The sequence below is a fragment of the Odocoileus virginianus genome, unplaced genomic scaffold (genome assembly GCF_023699985.2).
Source record: "Odocoileus virginianus isolate 20LAN1187 ecotype Illinois unplaced genomic scaffold, Ovbor_1.2 Unplaced_Contig_1, whole genome shotgun sequence".
Classification (NCBI taxonomy): domain Eukaryota; kingdom Metazoa; phylum Chordata; class Mammalia; order Artiodactyla; family Cervidae; genus Odocoileus; species Odocoileus virginianus.
The window spans coordinates 4,808,520-4,821,345 of NW_027224318.1; the positions used below are offsets into that span (position 1 = coordinate 4,808,520).

Consider the following 12,826-nt stretch of genomic DNA (forward strand, 5'->3'; position numbering starts at 1 on the left):
AGGGTGTGTGATGAGCAACTAGCCTGGGAGCCAGAAGACCTGAGTTCTGGCCCCACTTCTGCTGCTGGTGGGCTGAGTGACTGTCCATAAACAATTCTCCTTTACCTGCTTAAGGTCCCTCATCTGTAAAATAGGGGCTTGCACCAAACAGCATATAAGGTGCCCTTGGATTTTAACAGTGTGTGAGGATCATTTGCAATTACCCATGAATGATTTTTTACCTCCAGTCTTTTCTCTCCTCCATTAATCTAGCCACCCACTGCATTGTACACATGAAGTTCAGTGTGTGCTTCTATGCACAGTTTCTCGGCCCAGAGTGAGCCTGGGTGTACACATGGACCTGTGCACGTCATCTTGAGGAAGAATCATCTCCCAAGACCGCATCTGTGGCCTCACACTAATTCAGTGTCTCTGGAATATAAGTGTAGACAGCATAGCCTTTTCTCCCACAAACTTGTTTCTCTAGGCATGCCTTGGGCAGAGCCTAAAGATTTCAAAATGGAACTAACTGTAGCTGACTTGACAGATGATGTCAACAAGTTGTGCACAAAGATTTTCCTCAGTCTTTCCTCTTTCTGCCCGACATTGAGCCCACACCAGGTGCTGCCATCTGGAATGACACTCCAAACAGTTAAAAACGGAAAACTCATCAAATTCTACACTTCAAATGGGTAGATTATACTTCAAGAATCCTCTTAAAAATATAAAGCTCAATGTACAGACTGTTCACTCTGGGTACCTTAAAGAGTGAAAAGTAAGTCTGAACCATAATGCGTAGTACAGGCAGAGCCAATTCACTTACCAAGGATGCCTCCTTCCCCTAGAGCCCAGCACAGGGATCAGCAGGTTACTGACATGCCCAGCAAAAAAGAACAGGATCTCTGTGCTACTTATAGAATCTTTCCAGTTCAAGCTCCGCCTTCCCTAAAGGCAATAAACTGAGCTTTGCATGGAAACTTAGAGAAGCTATCTAAATGGGATGGAAGAGCCTTTGGATGTATAAAAAACTGGTTTGCCTGGACTGGAGCTCTTTTCAGTGGCAACACCAGAGTCCACTACATCTCTCACTGTGCAGGAAGGACCTTTGGTCCATCTGGGCAGCCCACCAGCCATTTAGGGAGGCTGACAAGTTCTCTCCTCCTCCACCATCACTCTTTGTTTCCCACATCTGGCTATGGGCCAGAAAGCCCCTGGGACCCAGTGCTTGGAACACAGTAGGCACTCAATCAATGTTCTTTTAATTGAGTTGAGACTCAAGTGACAGCAAGGACAAGCAGTCCAAGGAATTTAGGCCAAAAGTGAAGCCTCACTAAGTTAAAATATGGCCCAAATCACACCCTTCACCTGACTTCATTCATCTCCACACAAAAGTACAAATCATTTTCCTGGCAAGGAAACAGCCTCCGTTTGATGCTAACGCTGTATGAACTCAAGTCAGGAGGCCAGTTAACCTCATCAGTTTGGAAAAGCTGCAAAAGTCAAAACTTTACCCCAAATGGCATCTTACCAGAAATGTTATCCAGTGGCAACCACCCATAACAGAAAGGCAGCTGCCACTACTTCTGCACATGCTCCTTCATTGCACAGTGGAACACAAAAATGAGGAACCCTAAGTCAGGAGAAGAAGGTCAGTCTCTTTCAACTTCCTTCACTCACGGTCACCAGTGCCTAGACCCAAGCCTACTCTTGTCACCATCAATACTCCTTCTAAGGAAACCCAAGGCTATTACTAGTTTTCTGAGGTCACCTTTCTAGCTCCTTCCCAAATGGCTGATAATAAGTGATAATAAGAAAGTGTATCAAGATTTCATATCAACCATAGTTTTCCTCCTGGGCTACTGTCCGTCCCAGAGCTTGAGAGGTCAGGTGTGCAGTGAGAAGCAGCCTCTGAGATGGCTTTCAATGTAGCCCAGACCCTGGCATTCACATCCTTATGGAGTCTCCTCCCATGTTGTACCAACAGAATAAAATATGGCAAAAGTGATGGCATGTCATTTGCAAGATTAGATTATAAAAGACATTGTACAATCTCTCTCTCTCTCTGGCTCCTTGTCTTTCTCTCCCTACCCACCCTGCCCCCACCCTCAGAGCTGATTAGAAGCTACAATGGTAATCATATTACAATATATGATGGGTAAAATGGAGTGTAAGCTTTAAAACTTGTGAATCACTATATTGTACACCCGTAACTTAAATAATATTGTACAGTGGCATTACTTCAATTTTAAAAAAAGAAAGAAGGGACTTTCCTAGTGGTTCAGTGGTTAAGACTCTGTGCTTCCAATGCAGGGGCCATGGGTTCAATCCCCGGTTGGGGAACTAAGTCCCCACATGCCACATGGCCAAAAATTAAGTAAGTAAATAAATATATGCAACTTAAAAAGTTTTTAAATAAATAAAAATAAAAACCATAAAGGCTTCCCTGGTGGTCCAGTGGTTAAGAATCCAGCTTGCAATGCAGGGGACACTGGTTCAATCCCCTGGTCTGGAAAGATTCCACATGCCAAGGAGCAACTAAGCTTGTCATGTACCACAATGAAATGAAGCCCATGCACCTAAAGCCCATGCTCTGCAACAAGAGTTTGCTGTTTAGTTGCTAAGTCATGTCCTACTCATTCAAGACCCCATGGACTGTAGCCCGCCAGGTTCCTCTTTCCATGGGATTCTCCAGGCAAGAATACTGGAGGGGGGTTGCCATTCCCTTCTCCAGGGCATCTTTCTGACCCAGGGATCAAACCTGATTAATCCCTGATCTCCTGCACTGCACGCAGATTCTTCACTGCCGAGCCACCGGGGAAACAACAAGAGAAGTCACTGCAATAAGACGCCTGCACACCACAACTAGAGAGAGTAACTCCCGCTCACCACAACTACAGAAAGCTTGCACAGCAATGAAGACCCAGTGCAGCCATAAATAAATAAAAATAAAAAAGAAAGAAAGAAAGAAAAAAGGGACATTAAATGGTCTGCTTCATGGAGTGGGGAGCTTTCTGTCTCTAGGAAGCTTCAGGTGGAGGCTTACTGTTACTTGATGGGAAGATCTGGCTTCCCGAGCCCCAGCCCGGAGACTCTCTAATTTCATGTGGGAGGCAGCAATCTGGAGGCTAAACAGAATGACAAATCTCACTACCTCCCCTGAGGGCTTTATCTCCATTTGTAACCGAACCACGGTGGTGAGGAAGCCAGCAGCACCCGCTCTTTGGCTAAGCAGTGACCACCTGGAAGGTAGTCCAGCAACTTGATGAGAGCATACCCCAATCTCAGTCTCAGAGCAGGTAAAACTCCTTCAACTTCAGCAGGAATAAGGGGGCCACAGTGACAAGCAGCTCCTCTTACTGCTCTGATTTCCTGCACGGAGTTTAGCTAGTTCTCAGACTTAAAGGTTATTCTGTGAATTGCAATGAGCTGCGTGCCAGCTCTCCCTCTCTGCCTGACAGCCTCCCTTTTTCTTTCCAATAACAGATTGATCTGCTTACTCACTAGCACATAGCCATGAGGGAAGATGGCAGGTTTTTGCCACCTGTATTTTTATTTGTGCATCCCTCCTTCAGAAACAGCTCATCAAGAGCATCCTTTTTTCACACCTGACCACAGGGCAACCCCCTTCAGCCAAACTCACAAACTTGCCATCTGTCTTTTAAATGGCTAATTTGTTCACTTGTTTCATTGCATTCTTGTTTTGAATATCTGGGACGTGTATGTATGTGTGTGTATGTCTATGGAACTTGAGTTTAAAACTCCGAGTTCTGAAACCCCCCTCTCTGCAAGATGGCACATTCTATCTTGTAGGCGGGACTAGGAACTAGGAAGTCTTGGTGATTGACATAAAGTCTATCTGACAGACAGAGACAGCCTGGCTCTGTCGATGCTGGATCTGTGGGGCTTTGGTTTTCATCCTCAGGAGATATCTCATTGGATTCTGCATCTACCCATCCAGGCTTCCCATTTAGAGACGACTCTCTCCTTCCAGTGTGAGAACGGAGCACGTGCTGTTTTGCAAACACCCCTCCCCTGCTTTTAGCTTTAAACTTATTTGCTTTCTGGTTCCTTCGTCTGCTTTCCCTTTAATCCCTGTTTCCATAAGGTTGAGTGTGTTTCTCCTCAGAGCTCGTGTGCCTGAGAGAAGCCTGGAGTTAACTGCTTAGGAAGAAATCCACACAGGCGTTTGGTTCTGAAGCCACCTCAGTACACAGTCTTGAGCAAGGCACTTTCGTTCTCAAAGCGTCATGCTGCTGAGACTGGGGTACCTCAGTCCAGGTAAAGTCAAGAAGTAAAATGTAGAACCTTTGCCAGGGCCTCGGTCAATGATCTGGGATACAACCAAGTGTTGGTAGCCTCAAAAGTCACCGTGTGACAGTGGTGTGCAGCGCTTCTAAAAATTCTGTCCCCACTGCCAGAAGGAATAAAGATGGCATGTGGGTAAAAAACAACACATTTCGTGTCTCTTTATATTCCAATCAGAATTGGCTATATAAGGGACACCCCTGGTAGTCCAGTGGTTAAGGCTTCACACTTCAATGCAGGGTGCATGGGTTCGATTCCTGGTCGGGGAACTAAGATCCTGCGTGCCACTCGGTGTGGCCAAAAAGTAAAAATTTTTTAAAAAGAATTGGCTGGTTGGTGGAATCCAGTGGAACAGAAAGTTTCTTTTTTTCTTAAAGATTTTTTTTGATGTAGACCATTTTTGAAGTCTTTATTGAATTTGTTGCAGTATTGCTTCAACATTGCTTCAGTATTGCTTTTTGGTTTTTTTGGCCATGAGGTATGTGGGATCTTAGCTCCCTGATCAAGGATGGAAGCAGCACACCCCGCATTAAAGGTGAAGTCTTAACCACTTGACTGCCAGGGAAGTCCCAAAAAGTTTCAGTTGGTACACCTCATTGCTCTAAAATGAGATGGTTTCTTGAATCACAGGACTTGCAGTCAAAGAGTATACCTTATTCTGGATTGTTTCCCCACCCCCTGCAGCACCTTGTAAATGACTGGCCTAAAGTAACTGCACAGCAATTCACATTTCCCAAGTTTCCTCAGGGGTTAACAACTACAATGATAAAGGATTCTGAGGTTTTTAAAACGCCAACTTTGAAACAAAGTTTTAACATTTTCCCCCAGCAGCATTTCTCAGACCTTCCAGATACCAAGGTACATTGTACCATTTCAAGAGTGAGGGAGGTACTTTTATGCATTTTCCAAAGTTCTTTAACCATAGTACTCCTTCTTGCTGAGCACCCTATGGGATCACCAACTCCCTTTACTCTGATAACAGGGTTAAGAGCAATAAAGGAGACCCTAACTCAATGGACTTCCCAGGTCGATTCACAGCCTGCCCCAGCAGCCCAGATGAACTGAGCCAATCTTGAGGATAATAGTATGGGGTAGAGTTTGAGACATCCAGGATTATTCTGCATGCCTCTTCTTACCAAAAATTTTAACCAGGCAACATCAGATTAAAACAAATAGCAGCAATTACTCAGAGGTGTGTTAACCAGAGCCCTAGCTTTTACTTTTCGTGGCATCTTTGGTCTTCCATTTATTAACTTCAGTAATCATTTGCTGCTTTCACCAGAAAATAGAGAGTGAAGGGCTATAAAGTCATTAGTTTAGGATCAGCTAATTCAACCAGCTGTAGTAACTTTTTTAAGATTGGTTTGTAGCAAAACCGAGACCAGAACCTTGGCTTCTTGCCAGGGCCCACTGCTCTTTGCTCTCCACCTCCAATCCTCTATGGCTCTAGAACTTCATAACCAGGTTCCTTCCCACAATATGAGGATATCTGATGCAGCCAGAGTCTATAGGGTCAACAGTTCAATGTTTCCACTGCCCAGTAATTTCTCTGTTCAACAGGATTTGAGTCTGTACACTTAGGAGCACGATGTATCGATGCAATGAATACTGTAGGAAGTACTGCCCATCAGTGTTCCATAGAGACATGGCCAACTAACAAGAACCTACTGTATAGCACAGGGAACTCTACTCAATAACTCTGTAATGGCCTATATGGGAAAAGAATCTAAAAAAGAGTGGATATATGTATATATATAACTGATTCACTTTGCTGTACAGCAGAAACTAACACAACATTGTAAATCAACTATACTCCAATACTCAGCTGGAGCTGAGTTATCTATCTGGGTTTCTCTCTACATCCCTGAGTAAGAGAGAGTGGGCTCATTTAATGAAGCCCTAACATCTCGCCAGTGTTTCTAATGGCTTCCTGTCAGTCACTGACAGCAGAGACCTCTTGGATTATTTTTTCCTCCTTTGAAAAAAGCCGTAAGATTTTCTAAAGCCGTAAGAACTTTGATGGAGGTCTAGCTTGAGCCACAGAAGGTACAGAGAAACAACAGTTACCTTGAAAAGTGTTAAAAATGGCAAAAAGATATAAGAAAAGGATCCTCACAGGTCCCCAGGCAAAAAAGGCCAACCCCCAGGTGAGACCAAGTAAGAAGGTCAGGCCGGTTGTGCCTTTGAGGTCTTGTAGAATCATCTTCCATCAAGTCTTTTGGCTTTGGGATTCCATGGAGTTCAGTTGAGCAAGAACAGTGCAGAACATGGAGAGATTCATGAGAAATATGAGGCAAAAATAAGCCACCACTGAGATGTAAAAGATAGGAACATCTTTAATCCAACAACTGGAAGAGACCAAGGAGAGAAGCCCACTGTGAGGTAGAGAAACATGAACTCCTACTTATTTTATTGGAGTGTAGTTGATTTACAATGTTGTATTAGTTTCAGGTATACAGCAAAGTGAATCAGTTATACATACACATATATCCACTTTTTTTAGATTCTTTTCCCATATAGGCCATTACAGAGTATTGAGTAGAGTTCCCTGTGCTATACAGTAGGTTCTTGTTATTTATTTTATACATAGTAGTGTGTATATGTCAATACACACAATTTATCCCTCCCCCTCTTTCTCTCCTGGTAACCATAAGTTTGTTTTCTGCATCTGTGACTCTATTTGTTTTTAAACTGCTATTTTTTTATGAGACTCTGAAGATCACTGAGTCAGTTTCATTTCACATGAGACCACCTAGGCCTAGGGTGTAAACCAACCCGACAGAGTTCACTCATGCTCATTGGGGGCAGAGCTGAGACCAGAACTCCGATCTCCTGAGCTTCAGTCCAGGGTTCCTCCCAGTCTCAATTTAGAAATCCTAGAGGACAGTTCTGCCTTACACATGCAGAAACTTCTCAGTCCAGTTCCCTAGGAGGCTATTTTCTTCCTCAACAGCAGAAAAGGAAATTACACATTTCCCCCCAATGTGGCTTACACCTGAGTTTTTATTTGCAGGATAGATTCTGCTTTGCATGATAAATATCACAGTGAAAAGATATAGGTAATGACTGGCTTTTTAGAATGTTATATCAAACAGTAATGAGATCATCAGAGATAATGAAAATGCAACAAAAACAGGACAGCTCTAACTGTATTGCTTTCAAATATGATGTTTATTTTTGACCTCCCACCACAGTTTCAAACTTCAAAAGGCAACTCTGGCCACTGGATTGATTAATGGCTCTACAGTTTCTATTAAAGAAGAAATATGTAGTAATTTATATGAACAGATACTTCATCTCATAATATGCCAGTTACTACAGACATTATCTCTGATTTTTGAACATAGACAAGCTTTATTAGTATAACTGTGTGTCAACTTAGCTGAGACTTCTTTTCCAGAACCAGGAAAATCCCCTGTGGTCATATTGTTCATGTTGGTATGGATACTTTCATGTACAAATGCCTTTTGTGTGTGTGGGTGGGATGGGATTCGGGCTGAGGGATGCATTTAATTCTCCCAGTAGAATCTAATACTTAGGGTTCCCCAGGCTTGTGGTTGCCAGTGGGGATGGGGAAGGGAGAGGGATGGATTGGGAATTTGGGATTAGCAAATACAAACTGTTACATATATGTGTAACTGAATCACTTTGCTGTATACCAGAAACTAACACAACACTTTAAATCAACTAGACTTGGATAAAATAGATTTTTTAATATATTTAGATTTAATAAATATTCTTACTGCATTCCTGTATGTGCTTATTTGCCAATCTGAAGTACAATAAATTGGGCACTTATTGCAAAATGTCTGTGGCTTATAACAATAAAGATGTTCAACCTTGTGGTCAAAACAACCCAGAACTTAAGGTTCCCCAAATATCACCTTCAACCTTAAAAAAGGCTCTGAAAATTTCTTAAAAAGGTAGCACTATATGTTTGCATAGAGAATCATCTCCATGACATGTTAAGTACGCAAAGAGTTGGAGATGACTGAGCGACTGAACTGAACTAATCTACTATTTGGGTGACAAAGTGTGCAGGAGAATATCTACACAAATTTGATTGCTGATAATAAGAGTTGCATAGAGGGATGAAAACTGGGGAGCTGGGCTTTGGGAGTGGACTTTACTTTTCATCCTCTTGTAAAAAGGACTTTACTTTTCATCCTCTTGTACCTTTCATCCCACCCTTTTGTACATTTGAATTTTATACCGTGTGCATGTACTATTTCTTCAAAATACAATTGTTTTTCAAAAAGCTCTTAAGAGTACTCTGCCTTTTACTCACCAATTCACATATGAAAGGGTTCTTTTCACGGGGAGTGGAGTGCATTTTGTTCTGGTTTTGCTTTTACTTTTGATCTTTGAAGAAGAATCACTATTAGACATTGGGGACCCTTTAAGTCACAAAATAAGCAAGGAAGGAGGATGGAGGAGATGAGAAGAAAGGGAAGAGAAAGGGGAGAGAAAGAAAGGATAACAAGGAATTATAATTAGAAGGCATCTGCTGGCAGTGGTAATATAATATTGACCCTCTGGAAACTGTCATCTCAATATGAAAGACAGAGAAGTCTAGGGGGCAAGACCTTGTGCATTTGATTCCAGTCCAGTGGGAGAGGAAATCTATAGTGGAAAAGAACTTGAGAGGCTACGATAAAGAGAATGAACATAATGAAGAATGGATAAGTAAAAAGCAATTCGAAGTATAAAGTGAGGTTGTAGAACTGGAGCCCATTATACAGAGTGAAGTAAGCCAGAAAGATAAACACCAATACAGTATACTAACACATATATATGGAATTTAGAAAGATGGTAACGATAACCCTATATGCAAGACAGAAAAAGAGACACAGATGTATAGAACAGACTTTTGGACTCTATGGGAGAAGGCGAGGGTGGGATGATCTGAGAGAACAGCATCGAAACATGTATATTATCAAGTGTGAAACAGATCGCCAGTCCAGGTTCGATGCATGAGACAAGTGCTCGGGGCTGGTGCACTGGGAAGACCCAGAGGGATGGGATGGGGAGGGAGGTGGGAGGGGGGTTCAGGATGGGGAACACATGTACACCCATGGCTGATTCATGTCAATGTATGGCGAAAACCACTACAATATTGTAAAGTAATTAGCCTCCAACTAATAAAAATAAATGGAAAAAATAAATAAATAAATAAATAAAGTGAGGTTGTACAGCCTGAAGAACTGCATGGTAACTATCTACAGGCCTGTGAAAGAAGGTTCTGGAAAGGTAGAGCGATTTGAATGGCTATTCTCTGGTACCTGTGGGTGAGAGAACCAAAGAGCTGGGCTTGTATATCAATTAGAGAAAAGAAAAAGTACATCAACAGGACAATAAGGCCAAGGTAATTTACAAAGGAAAGTTGTGGAGTCTTCTTCAGGAGATCTTTGTGGCTGAAATACAGAAAATGTTTCTAACCCACTTCAGTATTTCTTTATAGTGGCTCCTCCAACTCCTAAGTTCTGTGAGTTTTCTAATCATGACAGCTGGTGATGTCTATTATGTCAATTTCTTTTACTGTTTCTTTGCATTGCATCTACATCATTATTATATTCCCATTTCATAAATTTGAGAGCTCTTTACCAGCAAAAAAAATTTTTAAATAGATAAACTAATTAATAATCACTGCAAGATGCATATTACTTACCACAGAACAGGCCACATGCTGAGCACTTTATATACATGGCATCATTTTAATCTGCACCCAGCACTGAGCATAAACATTATTATGCCCATTTTCCAGAGGAGGAAATGGAAAGAAGAGGTAAAGTAAGTTGACCAAGGTCGTATGGAGTCCAGACGCCTTAGACATCTAACCATTATATCAGTGCACCCATTACTTTGTTAGAGTAAAAAGGCTGAGACTAATTTCCTCCCTGAAGCCAGTGTTTCAAGACCAAGGCCCAGGCCAGGAACACCTCACCATACCCTGATGGTTGAGACCACCACCATTGGAGAAGCAGAGATGCTGGTACTTACAATGGAGTTGTTGAGCTCAGAGTCCCATACAGATCCTTTTTCACACTGAGTATGATTGCCACCATGATGGCTGGGATTCCTAGAGTGGGGAAGCAAGCCAAAGGCATCCCATTAGGAAGCAGGGGAGAGTTCCTGATCAATGATTGTGAGTCCTGGTACACTAAGACACTGTTTAAATGAGCCACAGATGTGTGGGCATCAAAATACCATTGTTTGCAAAATGTTTGTGAATTCTTCCAAGTTAAACATTTCTAGGAGTTCTCCAATCTGCTAAACTAAACAGCATGCCAATGGCTCCAATACAACACCCACTGGTTATTAAAAATAGCACAAGTGCCAAAAATCAACTTGGCAATGAAAGTATCTCGTTCATGGGAATGCAAGTTCACATCAAGCATTTCTGCTCAGATGATCAGCTGCCAATTTGTCTCCCTTACAATACTGCCCATTAGTTCCTGGTATCTTTTTGTCTAGGTCACCTTGAAGGAAGGGCATAGGCAATCAGCTGCAGCCTTCAGTGCTTTTCTGACAGGGGAGCTGCTTGCACACTCGTTACTAGTTTGACATTTTGACTAGATCGACCAGTTAACGACCAGTCAATTTATCCTGAGTATAATAAAGCAATCGGTTCAGTCAAAGTGGTCAAACGTGATGTGAGTGTAGACATGGGGCTTAAAAAATCCAATTACATGTACATTTGCAAAACTTAAATGATTTCTCTCTTTCTCACAATGCATTTCTCCTAAACTAGGAGCATTATACTGGCACACATTTTAGGGGTCTTGTAAGAATACTTTCCAAAACTGTTTCAAAGCCCAGAGTGTCAAGCATCTTGAGAAATCCTCCACTTCCACTGTCCTGTCCTGTGATGAACAGGACAGTCCCTTCTGGTCTGTATGTGGCTCACCTAGCACAGGGCCCAGCATTATGTCGATTGGAAAAATAACACCCTGAAAAAATCCCACCCTGAAGGGAGGGATTGGAGGGAGGCCTCTCATTTAAGAAACTTGTGGGACAGTCTCCAGTCTGTGATTATACTTTGCTAATTGAGACAAAAAAATGTGTCTACTGGTTATTATAGGGCTTCCCCTGTGGCTCAGTTGGTAAAGAATCTGCCTGCAATGCGGGAGACCTGGGTTCGATCCCTGGGTTGGGAAGATCCCCTGGAGAAGGGAAAGGCTACCTACTCTAGTATTCTGGCCTGGAGAATTCCATGGACTGTATAGTCCATGGGGTCGCAAAGAGTCGGACATGACTGAACGACTTTCACTTCACTTCACTGCTTATTAGAAAATGTGGACAACTAAATCTACTGCCTTGGACAGGGATTTAAATAAAGGAATAAGCTTTGAAACAGGCTGCTTTGGCATTAGGAAGACAGAAGTTCAAACATAAACAGAGGCTAATATTTGCTTTCCTTATGGTTGACTGCATTTGTCTAATATTTAAATGCTCTGAGACTCCTTGTAGCGGGCCAGCTCTGCAGTGGTTCCCTGGCCAACGCTATAGGGATCCAGAGGCCAAACAGACAAAGGCCTAAACCATGGCTGATCCGAATTATGGTGGAATGCCTTGTGACCCCTGACGAATACGAGAAGACAGGGCAGTCCTGTGAGGAGGCACTCTGAGGCCGTCTATTACTTGCCTCCTCACACCCTCTGGAAGGCTGTCATGATGCAGTTTCTCATCGCCTCCCCCGGTGTGGGGCTTTGCACTCTGCCCCCTCAGAACAGAGTTGCACAATAAAAGTACCAAGCCTTAGCCTTGCCTATCTCCCCCTGCATCCCAGCAAGTGTGTGTGGGATGTGCAGATAAAACAGATGAGAAGCCAGCCCTAGGGAATACCAACATGGAAGGAACAGGCAAAGGAAGAAGGGTCAGGAGAGAAAGCTGAGAACGAGTGATGCCCGGGGATTGAGTGCTATTTCCAGTCCCTGCACGCTTAGCTACATGTGTGTTATCCATCTTCTGGATTATTCATGAAACCTCTTCCACAACATTTTTCAGTCTTTCAGTTGACTCGAGGTGAGGGTTGCCAGGCATAAAGGGGAGTATTGACTATTTTTGTCTTTGTACATCTGACGGTTCCAATGTATACTAGAACCATGTTTTAGATTGTGCTTTGTTTAAAATTAGCCTGCCTCCATTCACCACATTGACATGGGTAATAGCACTAACTGTGTATCCAAAGAAAGCTTTTTGTTGTTGTTCAGTCGCTCAGTCATGTCCGACTCTTTGCAACCCCATGGACTGCAGCACACCAGGCTTCCCTGTCCTTCACCATCTCCTGGAGCTTGCTCAAACTCATGTCCACTGAGTCAGTGATGCCATCCAACCATCTCATCCTCTGTCGTCCCCTTCTCCTCCTGCCTTTGATCTTTCCCAGCACCAGGGTCTTTTTCAGGGAATCAGTTCTTCACATCAGGTGGCCAAAGAATTGGAGTTTCAGCTTCAGCATCAGTCCTTCCAATGAATATTCAGGACTGATTTCCTTTAGGATGGATTGGTTGGATTCCCTTGCAGTCCAGGGACTCTCAAGAGT

The 12,826-nt window shown here is 42.9% G+C and overlaps 1 pseudogene; it reads right to left on the bottom strand.

Annotated features, from left to right (window-relative positions):
- Positions 1-392: 392 nt before the first annotated feature.
- Positions 393-11,210, bottom strand: LOC139033741 (adhesion G-protein coupled receptor G4-like; annotated as a pseudogene).
- Positions 11,211-12,826: the final 1,616 nt, after the last annotated feature.